This window comes from Silene latifolia, chromosome X (assembly GCF_048544455.1).
Source record: "Silene latifolia isolate original U9 population chromosome X, ASM4854445v1, whole genome shotgun sequence".
NCBI lineage: Eukaryota > Viridiplantae > Streptophyta > Magnoliopsida > Caryophyllales > Caryophyllaceae > Silene > Silene latifolia.
This window is the reverse complement of record NC_133537.1, coordinates 231627851-231654713: the sequence shown is the minus strand read 5'-3', so window position 1 is coordinate 231654713 and position 26863 is coordinate 231627851. Positions and strand designations below refer to the sequence as shown.

General features: G+C 37.6%; 1 long non-coding RNA gene and 1 other non-coding gene across 2 annotated transcripts; both read right to left on the bottom strand.

The window, feature by feature from the left end:
* Nucleotides 1-3: 3 nt before the first annotated feature.
* LOC141623833 (uncharacterized) lies at nt 4-26807 on the bottom strand. Its single transcript, XR_012533668.1, has 3 exons — nt 26444-26807; nt 437-491; nt 4-34 (listed from the first exon to the last, which is right to left on the bottom strand). It is a non-coding gene; the product is annotated as an uncharacterized LOC141623833 (long non-coding RNA).
* LOC141624135 (small nucleolar RNA R71) lies at nt 4513-4619 on the bottom strand. The gene has a single exon (XR_012533946.1). It is a non-coding gene; the product is annotated as a small nucleolar RNA R71 (small nucleolar RNA).
* Nucleotides 26808-26863: the final 56 nt, after the last annotated feature.

Genomic DNA, 26863 nt, shown 5'->3' with positions numbered 1-26863 from the left:
AATGGGAAACGACCGGGATAGCGTTTGCTCCCAACTATAGAGGAGAAAAACAACTTTTAAATCGTGAAATAATAATTGGCGGTTGATCAAAACACATACATTAGGCATCAATAAACCGAAAAACAATGTCAGTGAGCATTGCTGCACTTTCAAGGAGAAAACTAAAAGGAGAAAATAAATGAAATGATAACAGTTCGATAGGAAACGAATAAAAATTAGGAACGATTTACCGAGGAAATTTATACCAAATCGCCAACGGGATGAATTAACATGATTAAGATGCGGAATAACCTAAAAGGAACCACATGTCGGCTTATAACGTTGTAAATCTTGTCAAATTATAAAACATGATTAAATTGAGAGAGTACAAGAAAATTACTATAACAGTCATAAGCAAATTAAGATAAAACCATACAAAAACTCTAGTATTACCTACCTCTGATTTGAATCATTAGTATAAGCTAGCAATCCCCCAAATAATAAAACACAGCCTGAAATATAAAAGCAACTTATTAGGAAACCATGTAAGTGTGATGAAGGGAGCTTAAACAATTGCTACATGACTCTCCGTTTATATCTGTACACTAATACAGTGTACATGGCCTACATGCATTGTAGGGTTGCTGCCACATTTAATCTTCAGTAATCTTCATAAAGATATTCCTACAAATCTTCTGTCAAGAAAAACACAAATAAAACTAGAGAATAAACTATGAAAGAACGCTAATGTATACAAATACCACAAATTATGTTGGGGTTTTACTGGTATAAGAATAGCTTTTGGTGTATCGGTATAAGAAGAGAAAGACCGATATTTATCAAGAGTATCACTCTTGGACAGAATTCTAAAACGCATGGTTTTAAGATCAAACTAAACTCGTAGAATCTTCAGACTGCGCACAGTTTGGCAAAAGTACACTCTTTTGCCATGGCGCCTTTTTAAAAAATTTAAAGAACTCATCAGTGTTTCAATCTACACCGGAATCACATTGAATGAGGGAACCAAGGGGTTCTATATGCCCATGTGAGAGTCCTATTAGATGAGGGAACCAAGGTGATTCAAGTATCAAGAAGCAGCAAACAAAAAACGAAACAAAGGATACAAGAGTTAGAATCATAAGTAATCTACCAAACTTGCTTGCTCAGCCACATATAAAATTTTGAATAAGTAAAAAGGCAGATTACGGCTTACATTCCAACATTTTATTAGTCTTAAATTCCACGAACATGTAAGATGATGGCCGAATACTACTCCTCATAACACAACACAACATTAACACCCAAAATGAGAACTTTACAGCAACCAGGATGGAGAATCATATATAGTCGATTACTCCCTATACCATAGCACAACATATCAGTCTTATCACCCAAAAAAAATATTAACTTTTTGGCCAAGCAAATCTATTGGCTTACTTTAATAAGCAGGACCAACTAAAATAAAGCACGCATATATATCAAGGTTTAATAATAAGAACGAATATAATGTAGAGTAGAGAATATGGAATAAAACATGATACATGTGATTAGGTCCTTTGTGTTTCAATAATGCTCATAACAGAGAGAAGTGAGACCAGCCTCCATCAGCCCCTAGAGTTTCAAATCACAATTATAACAAAAAATTTGACTTTCAACAAACATGACACACACACACACCATATATAACTTATTAACTTATCAACGAGGCTACTCGTTCGACTAAAGCATAAATCAAGGAAGGCATTGAGTTTGTTTAGTATAATTATCATACTACAATTAAGTTTAGCCCAATAATCATTTTAGTTGTTCATAGAATCATAGTACAATACAAGAGCTTCAAGGATAGTTATAGTCGTTTTAATACCAAAGAATCAAACATCTATCAAATAATGAAAAGAAAAACAGAACGCTACCTTGGTTGATCCTGGTTGTGACTGTTAGAAAATATTAATCTCATTATTTAACATATTCATATATGTGACATTTAATTTAGTCATAAAATTAAATTTAGATCTTATGCATGCAAACATGAAAAAGAATAGAGAAGAAATCGTTTTCCTTACTGATGTGACCATAATTAGCGCACATTTAGTCCCCGAATTAGCCTTGTTCCCATGCTTTTTAGTGCATATTTGGGTCATTTATTGTCTTTAGTTCTTTGTTTTGCGTATTCTTTGAGGTTTTTGTGTCCTTGGTAGGAAAGGAGTGCAAACCTTGCATTTTCATGGCAAAATGAGACTAAATTGATTGAATCCAATGACCAAGCATCAAGGAGAGACAAGATTAGAAGGCCTTTGTACATATTATAGTAGTTGGGCAATGATGAGGAAAGATCCTTGCATCCCCAAGGAAATCCCCAAGGATTTTATGAAGAAAAGGGAAGAAAAGAAGAAGAAACACGGCTGAGCAGCAATCCGTGCGGATTGACCTGAAGACGCCCGTCCCCAGGACCACAATCCGTGCGTCTTCCATCAAAGACGCCCGGGCAGCAGCACCCAGAAGACACGCGTCTTCTCCCAAAGACGCCCGGGCAGAGACTCATGAATCTGGCCGTCCCGTGCCTAAGACGCACGGATTCCAAGACAGCGCAAATTCGTTTCTTCAAACTTCAAGAAAGATGCCCTTCCTTCAGAAAATACCGGCGTTTCCCTAAGTAGGGACTTAATCGTCATTTAAGCCCTTAGTTAACCCTAATGCATCCACCTAATTTCCACTATAAATACCCCATTAGTCTAATTAGAAGAGCATGTTCTTCTTATCAATTCTTAGAGTAGTTAATATCAATCAAATCTCTCTTTAGTTTTGTAATCAACAATTAATCAAGTTTTAATACAAGTTTTATTTCCTTAATCTCTCTTTTGTTCATCCTTTATTTTGGGTAATTGAAGATTATTTGGGTTATTATTGGGAGATTGACAACCTCTCAATCAAGCATCAAGTACTTCTATTATTCTTTGCTTTATTATTGGAATCATTAGTAGGTATAATTCTCTTTATCCCTTTTTAATTATTGCTAATTGCTTTCATTTGTTCATCATGTTTCACTTTGTTGGTATGATTGACAACCTTGCTAGCATGTTCAACATGATAATGAGTGAGTAGTTCCATAGCTAGGGTTAATGGGTAATTAGGGGAAACCAACATGGGGAATGATTCATGCTTAAATTAATATGCTTTCATGGTTTATTTGCTTGCTTGTTTTGATCTCAACTCATGCACATGTTATGTTTGATGAAATGCGAGCCTATGAATCCTTGCATTTTTTACCCATCACCTATATTTTCAATGAGACTTGTAAGACATAAACCAACTCGAGTCTCATTAGACCATGCATGTTGTTGAGTAGGGAAGACTAAGTCGACTTTTAGGTGTTGTACAATCTAATCGATTCGGCTCCGGGACCGAAACTTTCCTTGGATTGTAAGATATAACCCAACTCAATCCATCACAACAATAATTGCTTGCTTATAATTTGAGAACATGTTTGTATGATGAATTTCCATGAATCCCCTATGACCCCATGACACCCTAGTGCTTTTTATCAATTGTTTACAACCCTTTTAATTCATCTTGCTTATTTATTTTCATTGCTATTTAGTTTAGTGACTTTCTACATCAACCCAAATTGTGACACCCCTAAGACACCACTAGTCTCAATAGAAATCTCATCTCAATTCCCGTCCCATGGGATCCGACCTTTACTTGCCTCTTTACTAATTGTAGAGTTGTTTGTGAAGTTATAAATTGTGTTTTGGTCTAGGTGCTTCCAACGACAATTGTTCCGAAAAATAGAATATAGCATCCGAATACCCAACCAAAAATGGCGCCGTTGCCGGGGACGGTGTTATCTTGATTTAGATTTTCTTATATTGTTATTAGTTGTGTCTTTATTTGCCTTGAGGAAGTAAAACTCCTCAAGGTTTGTTCTAATTGTTTTCGAGTTGTTTGATATTTTGCATGTCTAGAAGGTCACAAGGTGATTTGTTACCTTTTGATCGTGAAATTTAAAGAACTTTGACAACCAATAGAAGACTTGCTAGGAGAAATTTGAGAGGTATTAGTGAGGTTGTAGATATTCAACCAACTATTGAGTTCATCAACCCTTTTACAAGAGAAGGTGAGGAGAACCCAACACAAAATACAACACAAAATCAACCCACAATGCCTATGTTTTCATCACATTCCGTACCCACCGAGGAGAACCTACCCAATGGTACTCCCACACCACAACATCTAACCGGAAATTTCATTGTCAAATCTGCATTTATCCAATTAGTCGAAAGGTGCCAATTTGGGGGGATGCCTAGTGAAGACCCTCACTCTCATATGGAGACCTTTTGTGACTATTGTGATGCGATTTCTCGAACCGGTGTAACTCAAGACCAAATTCGATGGGTCTTATTTCCTTTTTCTCTAATTGGCACCGCGAAACAATGGTTGAAGGGCCTTGATAAGGCCACTCTCGGAATTGATTCTTGGAAAAAGTTGGCTCTAGCTTTCTACAAAAAATTCTACCCACCGGAAAAGACTAACATGCTAAGAGCTCAAATTACGGGTTTTAAGCAAAGGGATGAAGAATCTTTGTATGAAGCTTGGGAGCGGTTCAAGGGAATTTGTCGCTCGTGTCCTCACCATGGACTTAGCGAGTGGTTCTTGGTACAACAATTTTGGAACGGTCTATATGAAGATTCAAGGAACATTCTCAACATGGGATCAAATGGAATGTTCACCGAAGTTGATGACAATCAAACTTGGAACAAAATTGAGGAAATGGCGGTCCATAACTCACAATATAGTAGACCTCGCAAGGCTACTAGAGGAAGAAAGCATGAAGTGGACTCCGTTACTCAATTGGGTGCTCAACTTAGTGCTCGCATTGATACAATCAATTTGAAGTTTGAAAAACCTATGGCTAGACTTGAAGAAGCCTCAAAATCACCAAAGCATCATGTTAATGCCATGACGGCATCCTCATCAATCCCAAGTGGGATATGTGAGAATTGTGGAACTTTGGGATATGACTCAACTGAATGTAGGGGAACAAATGAACAAGTGAATGCTTTCCAAGCATACAAGAGTGGTACCCCTTATTCCAACTATTACAATGAAAATACCAAATTCCATCCAAATCTCTCATACAAAAGCCAAAATGTTCAAAACCCTCAAACAACATACACCCCACCTCCCATGAGAAACAAAAATCAAAGACCCTTTTACAACCAAAACCAAGGTTACCAAAATCAAAATCCATATAATCAACAAAATGACCAAGGTTTTGATGTTCAAAAAGTGGTCCTTCAAATGCAAAAGAATCAACAAGAATTTTTCACTCAAATGCAAAAAGATAGTCAAGCAAAGGAAACCACCATCAACAACATCCTAACTCACACCAAAATTTTAGAAACCCAATTGACTCAACTAGCATCTTCAAGCTCACAAAGACAAAAGGGGCAATTACCACCTCAAAGTAATCCCCCAAGACATGAAATGGTTAGTGCCATTCACTTGAGAAGTGGTACAAGGTATGAAGCACCGAAGAAGCAAGTTGAGGATGAAGTTGTGGAAGCTAGTGATAAGGAAGAAATTGTGCAAAACTCCAAAGATAGAGAATAATCAAAAGAAGAAATTTCAAAGAAAAATGAAGACAAGGTCAAGGAGAAGAAGCCCATTGTGATTAGACTTCCTTTTCTAAGTCGTCAAGCCAAGCCCAAATTTGATGACCAACTTGGAAAGTTTATGAAAATTGTGAAGAATTTGGAAGTCTCAATTCCTTTCACGGAATTAATCAATCAGGAGCCGGCCTATGCGAAATACATGAAAGACATCCTCACAAAGAAGAAGTCGATCCGGAAGCTTGAGACTATCGCCTTCACTAAGGTGAGTAGTGCAATACTTCAAGGGAGTTCACCTCCAAAACTCAAGGATCCGGGAAGCTTCTCAATACCGTGTACCATTGGCGACACCACGATCAACAAAGCCTTATGTGATCTACGGGCTAGTGTGAGTGTTATGCCGTACTCGGTGAGTAAAAGGTTGGGAATGGGAGAGCTTAAATGAACCAATATCACACTCCAAATGGCCGATAGATCGACGAAGACACCATTAGGGATATGGGAAGATGTTCCCGTGCGAATTGGGAAATTTTTCATCCCGGTGGACTTTGTCATTGTTGATATGGAAGAAGATTCCAACATTCCAATCATTCTAGGAAGACCTTTCTTACACACCGCGGGTGCGGTGATTGATGTGAAACATGGAGAGCTCACTCTAGAAGTGGGAGATGAGAGTATAACTTTCAATCTTAACAAGACTATGAGAGCTCCCCGTTTACATGAACCATGTTTTATGATCGATCATTATAGCCGGAAGGATGATAGGAAGAAGTCGGAACTCCAATGGAAGAAGAAAATTGAAGATGCTCCATTCAAAGAGCAAGTGAATTGTAACAAAGAGAGCTTGCAAAGCTCACCAAAGTCAAGCAAAGAAGAAGATGGCCTCATTGGCCAAAACAAGATAATGGGAGAGTTGTCTCTATCAACTCAAGAGATCTTTAGTGATCAAGTAGATGAAGTTTCTGGTCTTTGGGACGATGAGTTTGAAGGGATTTTCAAACCCTACATTGGTAATGCTATCGATCAAGACCGACAACAAGGGCAAAGATCTATTGAAGAACTTTATCACGACAATGAACAAGTTTTTGATTACTTTTTCAAGGTGTTGAGCAACATTAACAACACCTTGGACATGCCCCCTTGACATCTCATCAAGAATGAGAGTTTGGTGGAGTCCTCCCTAAACCACCATTTGTAAATATTTCTAACTCCCTAACTCGCATTTTAATTCTTAATTTGCATTTTTGTCATTTTTGGATTTTTATACCTTGATCAAGATAATTATCATGTTTGAGAGAAGTGAGGGAGGGACTAATAATTTCAATTGATGTGTAGTGCTTTAGCTTAGTGTGGGGATAGCAATTGCCTAGGCTATTCATGCCTTAGTAGTGCCCTCACAATGAAGAACACGAGATTTTGAAGAATGAAAAATGACAAGGGATTTGCAAGGTACACGGATGGAACTGAATCCGGGTAAAAAGGGGTAGAATCCGAGCGGTTTCAAGAGAATCCGCCCGTCTTCAGACAATCCGGGCATATTGGGTAGAAGACGCCCGTCCGTCTGAGCTGAATTTTTGAAATTTTGTGACTGTTAACGAAACCGGGCGTCCTACAGTAGAATCTGCCCGTCTTCATAAAGACGCCCGTCCTGAAAGGAAGACGCCCGTCTTTTGGCTGAGAAAAAACGAGAAAAATCCCTGGAAAGGAATCCGCCCGTCTTCTCTGAAAGACACCCGTCCCGTGTTTTCAAATCCGCCCGTCTTTGCTAGAATCCGCCCGGCTTTAGGCGAGAATTTCCCAACCCAGAACAAGCAGAATTTGGGCGTCCCGAAAGAAAGCCGCCCGTCTTCCCCCTGCATTTCAAATTTTTCGGGTTTATTATAAACCCCATCCCACATTTATTTCCTCATTCCTTCATTCAAAACACTACCCATAAACTCCATAACTCCAAAACCCTCATCCTCTCCATCACAAAAACAAGATTCCTCAACAACATTCACCAAAATCAAATCAAAACATCCTTTTAACAACAAATTAATCACTCCTCTTTCAACAAAAATCAAAACCAAGCACAAAATCTTCAACCTTTGAGTCGATTTTTGAATTCATAAAGGCAAAGCCTTTCATCTTTAAATCGATTTGGGTGCACTAGAATTTGAAGATTTTTCACTCTTTTCTTGGTTTATTCATCAATGGTAAAGACAAAGGGAGCAACAAAAGCAACAAAGGCAAAGGCACTCTCATCAAGACAAAAGAGTCTTCAAGCAAAGAAAGCATTGGCTATGGTGGTATCTAGCCCAAACTTGGAGTTGCAATAACAACAACCTCCCATGGAAGCAACAACATCTACCACTCCGGAAATTGCTCAACTTTCGAATTATCCGGAGGTAATTTTCATTTCCAAATCCCATAGGGACACTTTTGCCAAGTTTGCTAGTAAATCATTTCTGTCCACCAAGTTTATTTGTGAAGATGCCTTAGATAAGTTGGGTGTCCTTGAGCAAACTAGAGCCTTCTTTAAAGCCATGGGGTTGGAGAAATTGTTTACAACAAAAGAATTGACATACCCCTCCCTTACCTTAGAATTTTTGAGTTCTTTGAAAGTTAACAAGGTTGAGACTATGGAAACCATCGAGTTTCGCCTAGCTAATGTTAGTAGGCGCATCTCCTTTGAGGAAATGGGTAAAGCTTTATTTGGGTCTAAGTGATTCACCGAGTTACTTCAAGAATGTTGGCAAATATGACCCCGACCCTCTTTGGGAGGCGATTTCCGGAAGGAAATTCAAGAGCTTTCATGCTAGTCGCGCTCTATTAGTCCACCATCCGGGCATTAGAGTGTGGCACAAGGTTGTAGGGAACACCATCATTGCAAGAAAAGACACCAACCATTTCACCAAACTCGATTTTGTTCTTCTTGAGTCGGCCTTGAACATTGGAAGGGAATTCACCAAGCCTTTCAACTCTCAAAGACTTTTGGTGGATAGATGGCTAAATGTTGATTGTGGGAAGCAAGGCACTACCATCATTGTAAATGGAGGTCTAGTCACTCTTTTGGCTAAATACTTTGATCCGAACTTCAACAAGGATAGCAAGTATGAGGCAAAGAAGGGTGGTCATCTCATTGATATTGATACTATGATAAACAAGTACAAGTGGGTCTCTCATAACCCTCTTGACACCAAGTATGGGTGGCTCACTAGTGAGGTTAGATCTTTTACTTTGCCTTCGAAGATTTGTCGTTTAAGTGTCCACCAGACCAACTATCTCCTTCCCCTCTCAAAAGAGGCCGAGTACATCATCAAACAAAAAAAGGGTGAAATTGAAATGCCCTCCTCTTACATTGTCACACCACCCTATCCTTTCAAATACCAAGAGTTCAAGCCCGAAGGTGTTGAAGCAAGCAAAGATTATGTGACTCTTCTTATGCAAGAGATGCACAAGCAAGCCTTCAAGGACCGGGAAGATGCTTACTTAGCCCAATATCCACCCCTCCTTCACTTAGCTAGGCAAGGACTACTTGACCCTTCATGTCCTTTGCCTAGTTGGGCGGATATGGAAGTCTTCTTTCCGAGTGCATCTAGGGGTATTCCGGGTGATGATGAGGTTGTTGGTGATGTGGTTGATGCGGTTGTTGATAATAACATTGATGAAGAGGCTAGTGAAGAAGAAGAAGAGGATGATGAACAAAGTGAACAAGAAAGTGAAGAGGGAAGTGGTGATGAGTCCACTTCTAGTGAGGAAAATGATGATAGTGATGATATGATGGATGATTAGCAAACTATGGAGGCTCCTACCCTCTTGAGGTTTGTCTACTTCTCTCTTTGTTGTATTTTATTAATCTTGATCATTGTTGGAGTAGTCCTAGCACCATAGAGGACTAACACCTCGGCCCCATTGAGGTGTTCTCATTTTATTGTTCCCAATTTTAAAAATCCAAAATGACAAAATTAGTTTCATGCGTTGCATAGTGTGTGCATGAACTACACCCAACCTTAGGACATTAGCAATAATGACTAACTCGGTTTGGGGAAGTACATAAATACACAACGGGAGGTAATCTAAATTATCCTCTCCGTCATAAACAAAAACCATGCATCATGTAGTGTAGATTAGTGTAGCTTGCATTTAATGTAGAAATCATGCATCATGTTTGCATAATTTCTCATCATTTTGGCCATTGAGGACAATGCCCATATTAGTGTGGGGATGGGGAATTCTAACCTAACTTTTATTCAAAAATCCAAAAAAAAAAATTGAAAAAATTCGAAAAACCATAAAAATTTGAAAATTGAAAAACCAAAAACAAAGTTCTTCTCCTTTGTAGTGTAGTCATGTATATATTATTGTATATATTGTGTTTGTTCTATCCTTGTTCATATTGATCGACTACGCCACATCTGAGACATGAGGATATTGAAGACCGCATGGTATGATCTTTCCAATCTCCTTTTTCCTCTTTATGTTAATGACTATGTGGCTTTATTTTGATTGATGCGGTATAACAATGTGAACTTAGGACTTGCATTTAGTTTATATGTCATATTAGTTGGTAGAATCACTTGCATTAGGATGTATATAATAGTTGCATCATGGCATTTAGATGAAATATTTTGAAAAGTGCCTAATTGAGAACTTTGACAAGAGCAACTAAGCCATTACAAATACTTTTTCAACTTAAGACTTCGCCTACTAGAATGGTTGTAAAACACCCTAGATAGTGTCATACTAGTGTCTTTTGACCCATGACCCAAGGCCTAGTCAAGGGTTTGCATGTGAGTCACCTATCCAACCCCGTGATGCGATGTGGACTTGGTTAACTTGTCTAGGTGACCTTGATTGACCTTGTGGTACGGCAACCCAAAAATACTTTCTATCAATAAGTTTGAAGTGCTCATTTCAAATATTTTGTATGTGGAAACGTTTTATTGCCAAGGAAACCTCAAATGTTATGAAATGTTGAAATATTGAGAATTTTAGTTGTTTTGATGGAGGCGTACCACTTCGATGTGCTTTGGAGAGGGATTCATTAAATTGGGCCCCCACACGGTTGTGAATTCAACCGCCCAGAGACAGAGTGACTATCACCCCGAAAAGCTATTGTCTAGAGGTTAACCAGTTGCCTAATAAGCGATTGGCGAAAGCAAAGGACATTAGCACGGAAGGGACAAACCCCATCTCTAATTTTTGAAATGTGAAAGTTGAATGAGGTCAAATTTTGAATACTAGTCATATCCACCCTTGTTTATAACGATTTGAGCATTTCATTCCCAAAAAGCCTTTTTGTCAAGCCACTTTGTCGAGCTTGGGACGATCCATGACCTTTACTTTTGTAGAGAACTCGAGACTTGTCATGTCATATGCTACTAGCATCATGGGGATCATCATTCCATAACTATCTGATCGCTCTTGACGAAAGTATTTGGAAATTGAGGACGAAAGTAGTCTAGTTTAACACCATTTGGAGGTGATTTAGTGCCATCCTCTTAGCCTTAGTAATTTGTTGAACTAGTATTTGTGACGGAATATATGCTCTTAAATTTGTTCTCTTTTAGTTGCCTCCGCCACTTGATGAGGAAGTGGCTATTCCTTTTGTAGATGCATCCATTATTTGATTTTGTGTGCTTAATGTTTGGATGTGTCGCCATTTTGGCAAGACCCATCTTGCCTTGCAAGAAGGCATCCTACCTCATGGTTGTCTTGTTGTGAGTTGAAGGGGCGGAGTGAGACCCGCTAATTGTCTCATGTCGGCTATGTTATTAGGTTAGTTTAAATAATGGTCCTAGTCTTTGTCACCTCTTTACTCGGGACGAGCAAAGGTTCGGTTTGGGGATATTTGATGTGACCATAATTAGCGCACATTTAGTCCCCGAATTAGTCTTGTTCCCATGCTTTTTAGTGCATATTTGGGTCATTTATTGTCTTTAGTTCTTTGTTTTGCGTATTCTTGGAGGTTTTGTGTCCTTGGTAGGAAAGGAGTGCAAACCTTGCATTTTCATGGCAAAATGAGACTAAATTGATTGAATCCAATGACCAAGCATCAAGGAGAGACAATATTGGAAGGCCTTTGTACATATTATAGTAGTTGGGCAATGATGAGGAAAGATCCTTGCATCCCCAAGGAAATCCCCAAGGATTTTATGAAGAAAAGGGAAGAAAAGAAGAAGAAACACGGCTGAGCAGCAATCCGTGCGGATTGACCTGAAGACGCCCGTCCCCAGGACCACAATCCGTGCGTCTTCCATCAAAGACGCCCGGGCAAAGAAGACTTTTAAGACGCCCGTCTTCTCCCAAAGACGCCCGGGCAGAGACTCATGAATCCGGCCGTCCCGTGCCTAAGACGCACGGATTCCAAGACAGCGCAAATGCGTTTCTTCAAACTTCAAGAAAGATGCCCTTCCTTCAGAAAATACCGGCGTTTCCCTAAGTAGGGACTTAATCGTCATTTAAGCCCTTAGTTAACCCTAATGCATCCACCTAATTTCCACTATAAATACCCCATTAGTCTAATTAGAAGAGCATGTTCTTCTTATCAATTCTTAGAGTAGTTAATATCAATCAAATCTCTCTTTAGTTTTGTAATCAATAATTAATCAAGTTTTAATACAAGTTTTATTTCCTTAATCTCTCTTTTGTTCATCCTTTATTTTGGGTAATTGAAGATTATTTGGGTTATTATTGGGAGATTGACAACCTCTCAATCAAGCATCAAGTACTTCTATTATTATTTGCTTTATTATTGGAATCATTAGTAGGTATAATTCTCTTAATCCCTTTTTAATTATTGCTAATTGCTTTCATTTGTTCATCATGTTTCACTTTGTTGGTATGATTGACAACCTTGCTAGCATGTTCAACATGATAATGAGTGAGTAGTTCCATAGCTAGGGTTAATGGGTAATTAGGGGAAACCAACATGGGGAATGATTCATGCTTAAATTAATATGCTTTCATGGTTTATTTGCTTGCTTGTTTTGATCTCAACTCATGCACATGTTATGTTTGATGAAATGCGAGCCTATGAATCCTTTCATTTTTTACCCATAACCTATCTTTTCAATAAGACTTGTAAGACATAAACCAACTCGAGTCTCATTAGACCATGCATGTTGTTGAGTAGGGAAGACTAAGTCGACTTTTAGGTGTTGTACAATCTAATCTATTCGGCTCCGGGACCCAAACTTTCCTAGGATTGTAAGATATAACCCAACTCAGTCCATCACAATAATAATTGCTTGCTTATAATTTGAGAACATGTTTGTATGATCAATTCCCATGAATCCCCTATGACCCCATGACACCCTAGTGCTTTTTATCAATTGTTTACAACCCTTTCAATTCATCTTGCTTATTTACTTTCATTGCTATTTAGTTTAGTGACCTTCTACATCAACCCAAATTATGACACCCCTAAGACACCACTAGTCTCAATAGAAATCTCATCTCAATTCCCGTCCCTTGGGATCCGACCTTTACTTGCCTCTTTACTAATTGTAGAGTTGTTTGTGAAGTTATAAATTGTGTTTTGGTCTAGGTGCTTCCAACGACAATTGTTCCGAAAAATAGAATATAGCATCCGAATACCCGACCACTTACTATAAAATTTCGGATCAAAGGGCACAAGTAAGATCTCCTTCTTACTTGTTCTTGAGCTTTCCTTATATGGATGAACAAAGATTCAAGCTTAGCATCCCTCCCAAAGATGAATACCCAAGATAACCTCTTAAAACACTAATATTATTTGAACTAGAACTATTAATCTTACTAAAATTGACCCAAACATTTGTATGTTCTCTTGAATAAAATCGGCCAAGAGAGAAGGATTTTGGAGATTTTATTTCTCTAGTTTTTCATAAGATGTTGAGAGAAAATTCTATTTCTTACACTAGAAAATTAGAATTGTATGAATGAATAATGAAAGAAACCATTTGATTCTCTTAGAGGGAAAAACCGGTGGGTGTGGGAAGGGTGCCTTATCCATGGGCTTGATTCTCTAACCAAGAATATAGGCATGCAAGGCTAGTCCCTAGAGGTAATAATCATGTTCCTATTTAAAATAAAAACACAATATTAATCCTCATACTCCCTCCATTATTTCGGTCCATATAAGATAAAATGGGTTCCATTTTATCTTTGTCAATTTATCAATTGTCACATGTCACAAGTCATGTAAAATTGTCATGCATTTTTAACATATTAAAATCAACGTATTAATAAAAATACGTCATGTACAAAATCGACTTAGTAATTCATAATTACTTGTACCAAAATGGTTTACCAATTATAAATCACAACATCTTGTATTTATAATAAATTATTCATTCAGTTTAAATTGTTTCCGTAAACAATAATTTCATCTAAGTAATAAAACAATTCGATCACTTAGACCGTATCTTATTTAATCAAATTACAATGAGACACGTAAATATTTCTTCCAAAATCATCTTTCAATTTTAAGTAATTTAATTAACTCGTATCGTCATACGATCAATTAAATATTCAATTAAGAGTGTTACCCTTTAGGTATGACCTAAGGGGATCAACTGATCACCACCGTCGCACGACAGTAATGTCAAACTCTAGTCAGCCAATCATTACCGATATGTGTGGACCAGTTGACTGTAAAATATTACATCCCACATGTATTCTTAAAAATGAGATTCAAACACGTGATCATCATGATCGACAGTTGTGATCGCATTATTGTCGGAGGACACATATTCCAACAATCTCCCACTTGTTCTCGACAAGTGTGCGTCACCAATTTTCTTGTCCTATTACTATCTCCCACTCAATGCAAGGTGTATTTCAGGTCGTACTTGCAAGTGATCATATCGAGAGTGGTTTCCTCGATCTGGAGAATAACTGATTGACCGGAATTATCTACCATAGATACCTTCCAAGCGTGGCCACGCATTTCCAGTTCATGACTCCTCGAGTGGCCCTGAGATATTGTTATAACCCTGACAAAGGGGTGGACAATTCCTATCGCACTTATTCCCTTCGACTAGCCACAGCCATCATAACCCAAAATATGCCCATTTGACCCCATTTACGAAGGTCGTAGTAACATAAATCAAAGTTAATCTGAAACTGTGCCACCTTAGGCGAACAGTCTTTAGTCAAAAGAATCGACTCATTAGAATACTATAGTAGCTCTCGCCACGACCAGGCTATATAAATTTTCCAGAACTCTATAAGTAGTCATAAGGCCCGACAAAGTGTTCCTAACAGTCTGCCCATGTGATCGACTAGTCATTCTCATATGACTCCATGGCACTTGAACTTGCCATCAATCGCATCACACTCTAGTCACTTCGAGACGTCACCTCATACAAGTGACTATGGGCGAATACAATGTTAATCCGTGTTCACTTTAACGGGGTTCAATTGTCACTATAACCTGTTTGGATGTAACAATGTATAAAGAAAAGATAAAAGACAAATGTGATTATGAACATGAACAAAAACAACACTTTTATTTCATTTCAAAATCTAACACATACAATGTACATGTTTAAGTCCCATGGACGCAACATCTCCATCATGTTTAGCCTGCGATAAGGGCTTGGTGAGTGGATCATCTATGTTATCATCCGTCCCAACCTTACATATCGCAATTTCCTTTCTTTCAATGAAATCTCTAATTACATGATATATTCTAAGTATATATCTAGATCTATTACTAGACTTTGGTTCTTTAGCTTGAAAGATTGTCCCACTATTATCACAATAGAGAGTGATGGGATCATTGGCGGTAGGTACTACTCTTAGACCTTCCGTGAATTGCCTGATCCACACAGCTTCCTTGGCAGCTTCTGATGTTGCAATGTACTCAGCCTCCGTTGTTGAATCCGCAGTCACAGCTTCCTTGAAGCTTCTCCAGCTAACGGCACCACCATTGAGCATGAAAACGAAACTAGCTTGTGATTTCATGTCATCTCTATCCGTTTGGAAACTTGAGTCCGTGTAACCATTAACACAGAGCTCGTTGTCTCCTCTAAACACTAAGATAGAATCCTTAGTTCTTCTCAAGTACTTAAGGATGTTCTTGACGGCTATCCAGTGACTCTGACCTGGATTTCCTTGATATCTACTCGTCATGCTCAAGGCATACGAGACATCAGGACGTGTGCATATCATGGCGTACATGATTGATCCAACAGCGGAAGCATAAGGGATCAACTTCATGCGTTCAACATCATGGGGTTCGGAGGGTGATTGAGACTTGCTCAATATCGTGCCAGTTACCATAGGTACCAATCCCCTTTTTGATTTGTCCATGCTGAAACGTCGAAGAATCTTATCAACATAAGACTCTTGACTTAGTGCCAATATCCTCTTGGATCTATCTCTATAGATCCGGATACCTAATATACGTTGTGCCTCTCCTAAATCCTTCATTTGGAAATGGTTACCTAACCACTTCTTAACAGAAGACAACATTTGAATGTCATTTCCAATGAGTAGTATGTCATCGACATACAAGATTAGGAACACAACATTGCTCCCACTAAATTTCATGTATAAATATGGTTCCTCAACACTTCGAGTGAAACCATTCTCTTTTATAACATGATCGAATCGATGATTCCAACTTCTAGATGCTTGCTTAAGATCATAAATGGATCTCTTAAGCTTGCACACTTTGTTAGGATTTTTAGAATCAACAAAACCTTCGGGTTGTATCATGTACACCTCCTCTTCTAAATGCCCATTTAAAAAAGCGGTTTTGACATCCATTTGCCATATTTCATAATCATGAGATGCGGCAATCGCTAACAAAATCCGTATGGATCTAAGCATGGCTACGGGGGCGAAGGTTTCATCATAATGGAGACCTTGGACTTGGGTAAATCCTTTTGCCACTAGCCTAGCTTTGTAGACATCATTATGTCTTTCTATGCCATTCTTGACTTTGAAAATCCATTTGCAAATGAAGAGGTCTTGCCCCTTTAGGTAAATCAACCAAGTTCCAAACTTGGTTTTCATGCATAGAATCCATCTCGGACTTCATGGCTTCAAGCCATAAGGAGGAATTTGGACTAAAGATTGCGGCCTTGTAGGTGGCGGGCTCGTCACTTTCTAAAAGAAACACATCGAGTGTTCCATCTTCTTTGATAAGTCCCACATATCGATCGGGATGGCGAATAACACGGCCCGTTTTTCTAAGTGGAGGAGAGACAACCGCGTTAGATGACGAAGGAACATCTTCTTGCGTCTCTACATCGGTTTGTGGCTCTTGAACTTCATCAAGTTCTTGAACTTCATCAAGTTCAAAATTTCTCCCACTCTGTCTCTTAGAAATAAATTGTCTTTCTAAGAAGACAGCCTCGCAAGACACAAACACTTTGTTTTCTTGAGGTTTGTAGAAGTAGTATCCTCGAGAGGTCAAGGGGTAACCTACAAAGATGCATTTTTCGGATCTTGGGGCAAGCTTGTTGTCGGTCTTTGCCTTGACGTAAGCATCACATCCCCAAATTTTCATGTAGGATATATTAAGAACTCTTCCCTTCCACATCTCATATGGAGTCTTTTCGGTTGTCTTCGTGGAACTATTATTCAAAGATCTAATTGCGGTTTGAATCGCAAATCCCCAAAACGAGTTTGGTAGCTCGGTTTGACTCATCATTGATCGAACCATATTAAGTAGGGTTCGATTTCTCCTTTCGGCAACACCATTGAGTTGTGGTGTTCCGGGTGGAGATAGTTGTGATATTATGCCACAACCTTTCAAGTGTGAATCGAATTCAAGGCTAAGATATTCTCCACCACGATCGGATCGTAGTGCCTTTATCCTTTTGTTCAATTGGTTCTCTACTTCGTTTTGAAATTCCTTGAATTTCTCAAAGGCTTCACTTTTATGCTTCATTAAATAGATATACCCATATCTACTCAAATCATCGGTGAAGGTTATGAAGTAGTCATAATTTCCTCGAGCGGTGATACTCATTGGTCCACATACATCGGTATATATGAGTCCCAATAGTTCACTTGCTCGTGTCCCTTTACCACTAAAAGGATTACGAGTCATTTTACCAAGAAGGCACTATTCGCATGTTCCATATGATTGATAATCAAATGGTGTAATCACATTAGTCGAAATTAATCTTTTGATGCGATTCTCATTTATGTGACCTAATCGACAATGCCAAATGAACGATTCATTTGGATCACTTGATTTGAGTTTCTTTGATTGAATGTTGTAGATGTCATTAGTCGGATTCGAGGTTTCTAAAATGTAAATGCCATTAATGGAAGGAACTTGGCCTATAACCAAGTCGTTCCTTGAAATAGTACAACGATTGTTCTTAATGACAAAACAAAAACCGTCCATGTCTAACATAGCAATAGAAATAATGTTTTTAGAAAGTGTAGGCACATAAAAACAATTATGTAAATACAACTCAAATCCATTAGGCAAAGCTAATACATAAGTTCCCTTGGATTCGGCCGCTACTCGAGCTCCATTTCCAAGGCGTAGATCCACATCTCCTTTGCTAAGCCTCTTAACGTCTCTTAACCCCTGTAAATGATTACAAAGGTGAGAACCACACCCGGTATCCAGTACCCATGTCGTAGTGGAAGTATAATTTACATCAATAACATAAATTTCCTTAGGAATTTTCCCTTTTGGAACGATGATTCCTTCCCTTATATTTCGCAAATATACGGGACAATTCCTAAGCCAATGTCCCATGCCATAGCAATAATGGCACTCATCTTTAACTTGCTTGAAGTTTTTCCCTTTCTTTCCCTTCTTCTTGAACCTTTTGCCCTTAGAAGCAAGAACTTGATTGCTTGAGCTCCCACTAGTTTTTGGCATCTTTCTCTTCCAAAGACAAAGATCCTATAGATTTTATGAGGCGGTCTTCCTGAGACCGACTCACAAGAGATCTTGTAGTAGTAGTAGGAGGTTTAGAAGAAGTGATGAAGTTTAGGTTTCCATCCGAACCTATCCCAAAATGAAGTTCTCTAGTAGTGTCGAAATCATTGTTGAAGCAAACGTCGTCAAAAACATTGTGGCAAGACTCAATAGTTATCGATGTAGTAGCGTTTGATGGATTCATTGTAATGAACTACAAGTATGGAGGAAAAGGAAATATTAACATTTGTCTTTTTAATATCATATTTGTAAATAAATTAACAAGATATGAGCACTTATATAGTAACCTCTACCCAACTATTATAAATGATTCCAAGATCAAAATTCATACTAACTTGGGCACGGTGTGGCCGATAAATCCCTTATAAATATAACTCGGTGGATTAACTCTTTAATCGATTCAACTTTTAGAACTCTTGGTCGATAAAATTACATTAACATTTATCTTTAGCCCGGAACACATGCAACTACGGTCACGAATACTTCCGTTGAGCTCAATCCAAATTTCGAATAAATGTGTCCATGATCCAAACCCACATTAACTTGGGCACAATGTGGCCGATAAATCCCTCATCAACATGAATTCGGTGGATAGACATTTATCACCCACTTCCCCTACGTAACAAGGTTTGTACCCCGGTGTGGCCGAGTGCACTCCCTCACGAAATAGGTTTTCATGGTTTCTACTTTTTGGTAAGGCTAAGTCTCAATTGTTTGTTTTAGCGAGAGGTCATGTCAATTTATTATCTATCACGTTTTAAGTGAAATAAAGCGGTGAACTACGATAATTGTAATTGACACGGTCGATAAACTCGATTAAAATGCATGTTTAGTTATATGGCGATTTAGCGATGCATGCAACATATAAATAAAATGCAAAGCATAAATAAATTCCTAGTATGACCTTCCTAAAATAGTAAATCTAATAAACTATTACAAATTCGAAAACCAACTCCTTTGGTCCCTAGAACTTCGGTCTTGGCACGCATCTCGAGATAACACCGTCTTCATGGAAACTCGGGGAAATTACAAAGTAATAAATAAAATTATAAATGAATTTCATAATTTTCTATTATACATTTGTTAATAAAATAAAATAAAACTATTAAATTACAAAACGGTGATACGAGATCACAATAAATTACAACCGAATCGATATTCCCATACATTTCGGGTAATATCAATTAAAAACTAAGGCCATACTAAGTAAAATTACATAATTTAAAAATTACATAAAATGAAAATATGACAATCATAAATAAAATGCAGCATTATAATATGTATGAACATGCCCAATTTTATGCTAAATCGCCTTTAAGGAGCCAATATCGTATATTAATCGGTTTTTACGGATTTGCGTGATTTAACCCTTTAAAACTCACAATAATTACATAAATCATATTTATGTACAAGTTAATTATCCTAACCATCTTAGGATTCAAAATTAGTCTCCACTAACATTTGACAATAATTAACCTAAATGTCTTAATATTGTTCATAAATGGACCCAAAAACAAAATTATTCCATAAACTTCAAATTAAATCATAAAAATTTTAATTAATTTCAAAATTTAAAATTTAAACTCATGAACATTCTGGAAAAATACCATGACACTCATAATGTTCAAAATATAGGTTAAAAATTTCGAAAATTTATCGAGAAAAACAATGTTGCGGTTTATCGGATTTATCAATTATAACCATAAAAAAATGAGAAAAATTATTTTTATTAACTTTTCACATTTAGATCTGAAATATATGATAAAATGCAACATGTGACGTTTTTCCTTAGTCATGAAGTATGTATTAGCAATTTTTACTAATTAAAGTCACTATTTATGTGATTTTTCATCAAAAATTCATACATCATGCTGAAAGACTTTATTATAGCCAAATATTTTACACACATATTGTAAAATTGCATGTGACAACATACTAAATTTCTATGACCAGATTCGAAATGTAACTCATATTAACCTATTGTCCCATTTAAATATGATTTTAACTTGAAAAATCCATATTTCGAGCATAACAACTCATTTTATTATGAAAATTTACATGCCATTTGTAGATAATATATGTGAAAACATATCCAAAAACCACTGGAAAAATCGAAGTTTAGCTATTTTTAGTCCAAAAATGACATTTTTATCATAAAAAATCACATTTTAATGCCATTATTATATAAAATGAACAATAAAATCCATAAATAAAACAAAATATCCTAAATATATTTTAGGACCAGAAATTTTAACATGTAAATAAATTTCGTGATATTTCATAATAAACACAAATTTATAAGTTTTATTTGTTAATCGTATAACTCGGAAAAACAATAACCGATTTGCATGCAAACAACCTAAGGCTCATGATACCACTTGTTAGAAAATATTAATCTCATTATTTAACATATTCTTATATGTGACATTTAGTTTAGTCATAAAATTAAATTTAGATCTTATGCATGCAAACATGAAAAAGAATAGAGAAGAAATCGTTTTCATTACTATAAAATTTCGGATCAAAGGGCACAAGTAAGATCTCCTTCTTACTTGTTCTTGAGCTTTCCTTATATGGATGAACAAAGATTCAAGCTTAGAATCCCTCCCAAAGATAAATACCCAAGATAACCTCTTAAAAGACTAATATTATTTGAACTAGAACAATATTAATCTTACTAAAATTGACCCAAAAATTTGTATGTTCTCTTGAATAAAATCGGCCAAGAGAGAAGGATTTTGGAGATTTTATTTCTCTAGTTTTTCAGAAGACGTTGAGAGAAAATTCTATTTCTTATACTAGAAAATTAGAATTGTATGAATGAATAATGAAAGAACCCATTTGATTCTCTTAGAGGGAAAAACCGGTGGGTGTGGGAAGGGTGCCCTATGCATGGGCTTGATTCTCTAACCAAGAATATAGGCATGCAAGGCTAGTCCCTAGAGGTAATAATCATGTTCCTATTTAAAATAAAAACACAATATTAATCCTCATACTCCCTCCATTATTTCGGTCCATATAAGATAAAATGGGTTCCATTTTATCTTTGTCAATTTATCAATTGTCACATGTCACAAGTCATGTAAAATTGTCATGCATTTTTAACATATTAAAATCAACGTATTAATAAAAATACGTCATGTACAATATCGACTTAGTAATTCATAATTACTTGTACCAAAACGGTTTACCAATTATAAATCACAACATCTTGTATTTATAATTAATTATTCATTCAGTTTCAATTGTTTCCGTAAACAATAATTTCATCTAAGTAATAAAACAATTCAATCACTTAGACCGTATCTTATTTAATCAAATTACAATGAGACACTTAAATATTTCTTCCAAAATCATCCATCAATTTTAAGTAATTTAATTAACTCGTATCGTCATACGATCAATTAAATATTCAATTAAGAGTGTTACCCTTTATGTATGACCTAAGGGGATCAACTGATCACCACCGTCGCACGACAGTAATGTCAAACTCTAGTCAGCCAATCATTACCAATATGTGTGGACCAGTTGACTGTAAAATATTACATCCCACATGTATTCTTAAAAATGAGATTTAAACACGTGATCATCATGATCGACAGTTGTAATCGCATTATTGTCGGAGGACACATATTCCAACAATCTCCCACTTGTTCTCGACAAGTGTGCGTCACCAATTCTCTTGTCCTATTACTATCTCCCACTCAATGCAAGGTGTCTTTCAGGTCGTACTTGCAAGTGATCATATCGAGAGTGGTTTCCTCGATCTGGAGAATAACTGATTGACCGGAATTATCTACCATAGATACCTTCCAAGCGTGGCCACGCATTTCGATTCATTACTCCTCGAGTGGCCCGAGATATTGTTATAACCCTGACAAGGGGTGGACAATTCCTATCGCACTTATTCCTTCGACTAGCCACGCCCATCATAACCCAAAATATGCCCATTTGACCCCATTTACGAAGGTCGAAGTAACATAAATCAAAGTTAATCAAACGTGCCACCTTAGGCGACAGTCTTTAGTCAAAAGAATCGACTCATTAGAATACTATAGTAGCTCTCGCCACGACCGGGCTATATAAATTTGCGAACTCTATAAGTGGTCATAAGGCCCGACAAAGTGTTCCTAACAGTCTGCCTATATGATCGACTAGTCATTCTCATATGACTCCATGGCACTTGAACTTGCCATCAATCGCATCACACTCTAGTCACTTCGAGACGTCACCTTATACAAGTGACTATGGGCGAATACAATGTTAATCCGTGTTCACTTTAACGGGGTTCAATTGTCACTACAACCCTTTTGGAAGTAACAATGTATAAAGAAAAGATAAAAGACAAATGTGACTATGAACATGAACAAAAACAACACTTTTATTTCATTTCAAAATCTAACACATACAATGTACACGTTTAAGTCTCATGGACGCAACATGTCCATCATGCTTAGCCTGCGATAAGGGCTTGGTGAGTGGATCAGCTATGTTATCATCTGTCCCAACCTTACATATCGCAATTTCCTTTCTTTCAATGAAATCTCTAATTACATGATATTTTCTAAGTACATATCTAGATCTATTACTAGACTTTGGCTCTTTAGCTTGAAAGATTGTCCCACTATTATCACAATAGAGAGTGATGGGATCATTGGCGGTAGGTACTACTCTTAGACCTTCCGTGAATTGCCTGATCCACACAGCTTCCTTGGCAGCTTCTGATGTTGCAATGTACTCAGCCTCCGTTGTTGAATCATGATCACTGACTTCCTTGAAGCTTCTCCGATAACGGCACCACCATTGAGCATGAAAACGAAACCAGCTTGTGATTTCATGTCATCTCTATCCATTTGGAAACTTGAGTCCGTGTAACCATTAACACAGAGCTCGGTGTCTCCTCCAAACACTAAGATAGAATCCTTAGTTCTTTTCAAGTACTTAAGGATGTTCTTGACGGCTATCCAGTGTCTCTCACCTGGATTTCCTTGATATCTACTCGTCATGCTCAAGGCATACGAGACATCAGGACGTGTGCATATCATGGCGTACATCATTGATCCAACAGCGGAAGCATAAGGGATCAACTTCATGCGTTCAACATCATGGGGTTCGGAGGGTGATTGAGACTTGCTCAATATCGTGCCAGTTACCATAGGTACCAATCCCCTTTTTGATTTGTCTATGCTGAAACGTCGAAGAATCTTATCAACATAAGACTCTTGACTTAGTGCCAATATCCTCTTGGATCTATCTCTATAGATCCGGATACCTAATATGCGTTGTGCCTCTCCTAAATCCTTCATTTGGAAATGGTTACCTAACCACTTCTTAACAGAAGACAACATTTGAATGTCATTTCCAATGAGTAGTATGTCATCGACATACAAGATTAAGAACACAACATTGCTCCCACTAAATTTCATGTATAAACATGGTTCATCAACACTTCGAGTGAAACCATTCTCTTTTATCACATGATCGAATCGATGATTCCAACTTCTAGATGCTTGCTTAAGACCATAAATGGATCTCTTAAGCTTGCACACTTTGTTAGGATTTTTAGAATCAACAAAACCTTCGGGTTGTATCATGTACACCTCCTCTTCTAAATGCCCATTTAAAAAAGCGGTTTTGACATCCATTTTCCATATTTCATAATCATTAAATGCGGCAATCGCTAACAAAATCCGTATGGATCTAAGCATGGCTACGGGGGCGAAGGTTTCATCATAATGGAGACCTTGGACTTGGGTAAATCCTTTTGCCACTAGCCTAGCTTTGTAGACATCATTATGTCTTTCTATGCCATTCTTGACTTTGAAAATCCATTTGCAAATGAAGAGGTCTTGCCCCTTTAGGTAAATCCACCAAGTTCCAAACTTGGTTTTCATGCATAGAATCCATCTCGGACTTCATGGCTTCAAGCCATAAGGAGGAATTTGGACTAAAGATTGCGGCCTTGTAGGTGGCGGGCTCGTCACTTTCTAAAAGAAACACATCGAGTGTTCCATCTTCTTTGATAAGTCCCACATATCGATCGGGATGGCGAATAACACGGCCCGTTTTTCTAAGTGGAGGAGAGACAACCGCGTTAGATGACGAAGGAACATCTTCTTGCGTCTCTACATCAGTTTGTGGCTCTTGAACTTCATCAAGTTCTTGAACTTCATCAAGTTCAAAATTTCTCCCACTCTGTCTCTTAGAAATAAATTGTCTTTCTAAGAAGACAGCCTCGCAAGACACAAACACTTTGTTTTCTTGAGGTTTGTAGAAGTAGTATCCTCGAGAGGTCAAGGGGTAACCTACAAAGATGCATTTTTCGGATCTTGGGGCAAGCTTGTTGTCGGTCTTTGCCTTGACGTAAGCATCACATCCCCAAATTTTCATGTAGGATATATTAAGAACTCTTCCCTTCCACATCTCATATGGAGTCTTTTCGGTTGTCTTCGTGGAACTACTATTCAAAGATCTAATTGCGGTTTGAATCGCAAATCCCCAAAACGAGTTTGGTAGCTCGGTTTGACTCATCATTGATCGAACCATATCAAGTAGGGTTCGATTTCTCCTTTCGGCAACACCATTGAGTTGTGGTGTTCCGGGTGGAGATAGTTGTGATATTATGCCACAACCTTTCAAGTGTGAATCGAATTCAAGGCTAAGATATTCTCCACCACGATCGGATCGTAGTGCCTTTATCCTTTTGTTCAATTGGTTCTCTACTTCGTTTTGAAATTCCTTGAATTTCTCAAAGGCTTCACTTTTATGCTTCATTAAATAGATATACCCATATCTACTCAAGTCATCGGTGAAGGTTATGAAGTAGTCATAATTTCCTCGAGCGGTGATACTCATTGGTCCACATACATCGGTATATATGAGTCCCAATAGTTCACTTGCTCGTGTCCCTTTACCACTAAAAGGATTTCGAGTCATTTTACCAAGAAGGCACTATTCGCATGTTCCATATGATTGATAATCAAATGGTGTAATCACATTAATCGAAATTAATCTTTTGATGCGATTCTCGTTTATGTGACCTAATCGACAATGCCAAATGGACGATTCATTTGGATCACTTGAATTGAGTTTCTTTGATTAAATGTTTTCGATGTCATTAGTCGGATTCGAGGTTTCTAAAATGTAAATGCCATTAATTGAAGGAGCTTGGCCTATAACCAATTCGTTCCTTGAAATAGTACAACGATTGTTCTTAATGAAAAAACAAAAACCGTCCATGTCTAACATAGCGATAGAAATAATGTTTTTAGAAAGTGTAGGCACATAAAAACAATTATGTAAATACAACTCAAATCCATTAGGCAAAGCTAATACATAAGTTCCCTTGGATTCGGCCGCTACTCGAGCTCCATTTCCAAGGCGTAGATCCACATCTCCTTTGCTAAGCCTCTTCACGTCTCTTAACCCCTGTAAATGATTACAAAGGTGAGAACCACAACCGATATCCAGTACCCATGTCGTAGTGGAAGTATAATTTACATCAATAACATAAATTTCCTTAGGAATTTTACCTTTTGGAACGATGTTTCCTTCCCTTATATTTCGCAAATATACTGGACAATTCCTAAGCCAATGTCCCATGTCATAGCAATAATGGCACTCATCTTCAACTTGCTTGAAGTTTTTCCCTTTCTTTCCCTTCTTCTTGAACCTTTTGCCCTTATAAGCAAGAACTTGATTGCTTGAGCTCCCACTAGTTTTGGCATCTTTCTCTTCCAAAGACAAAGATCCTATAGATTTTATGAGGCGGTCTTCCTGAGACCGGCTCACAAGAGATCTTGTAGTAGTAGGAGGAGGTTTAGAAGAAGTGATGAAGTTTAGGTTTCCATCCGAACCTATCCCAAAATGAAGTTCTCTAGTAGTGTCGAAATCATTGTTGAAGCAAACATCGTCAAAAACATTGTGGTAAGACTCAATAGTTATCGGTGTAGGGTTTACTAAAGTAAACCTCGATTCTATCCATTTTCGTCAATTTTCCTCTTTAACGTAAAAATCCCCAATTTCTAGGGTTTACTAAAGTAAAGACCTCAAACTAGCAAAACCAACCTGCAACTTTCAAAGACACAAGTTTCTCGATTAATATGCAGAATTCGAATCCTAACAAAAATAAATCCTCAAAATTTTGGAGTAATGTGAGCAAACACTATAAATCTCGGACCAGATGAAGAGGTGAAAAGTGGTGGTGCACAGTGGCGATGCGATCGACGATGTAAGGCAGTTGGCGGTGGTTCTCGACAGTCGACAAAAGACGGATGATGGAGGTTAGTGAGAGTGAAGGAGATGAGAGGAAGGATTGAAGGGGTTCAGTTTAAAAAAATTGGGGGGGGGGGGGGGGGGGGTTATAATAGCATTATTATTATTATTATTA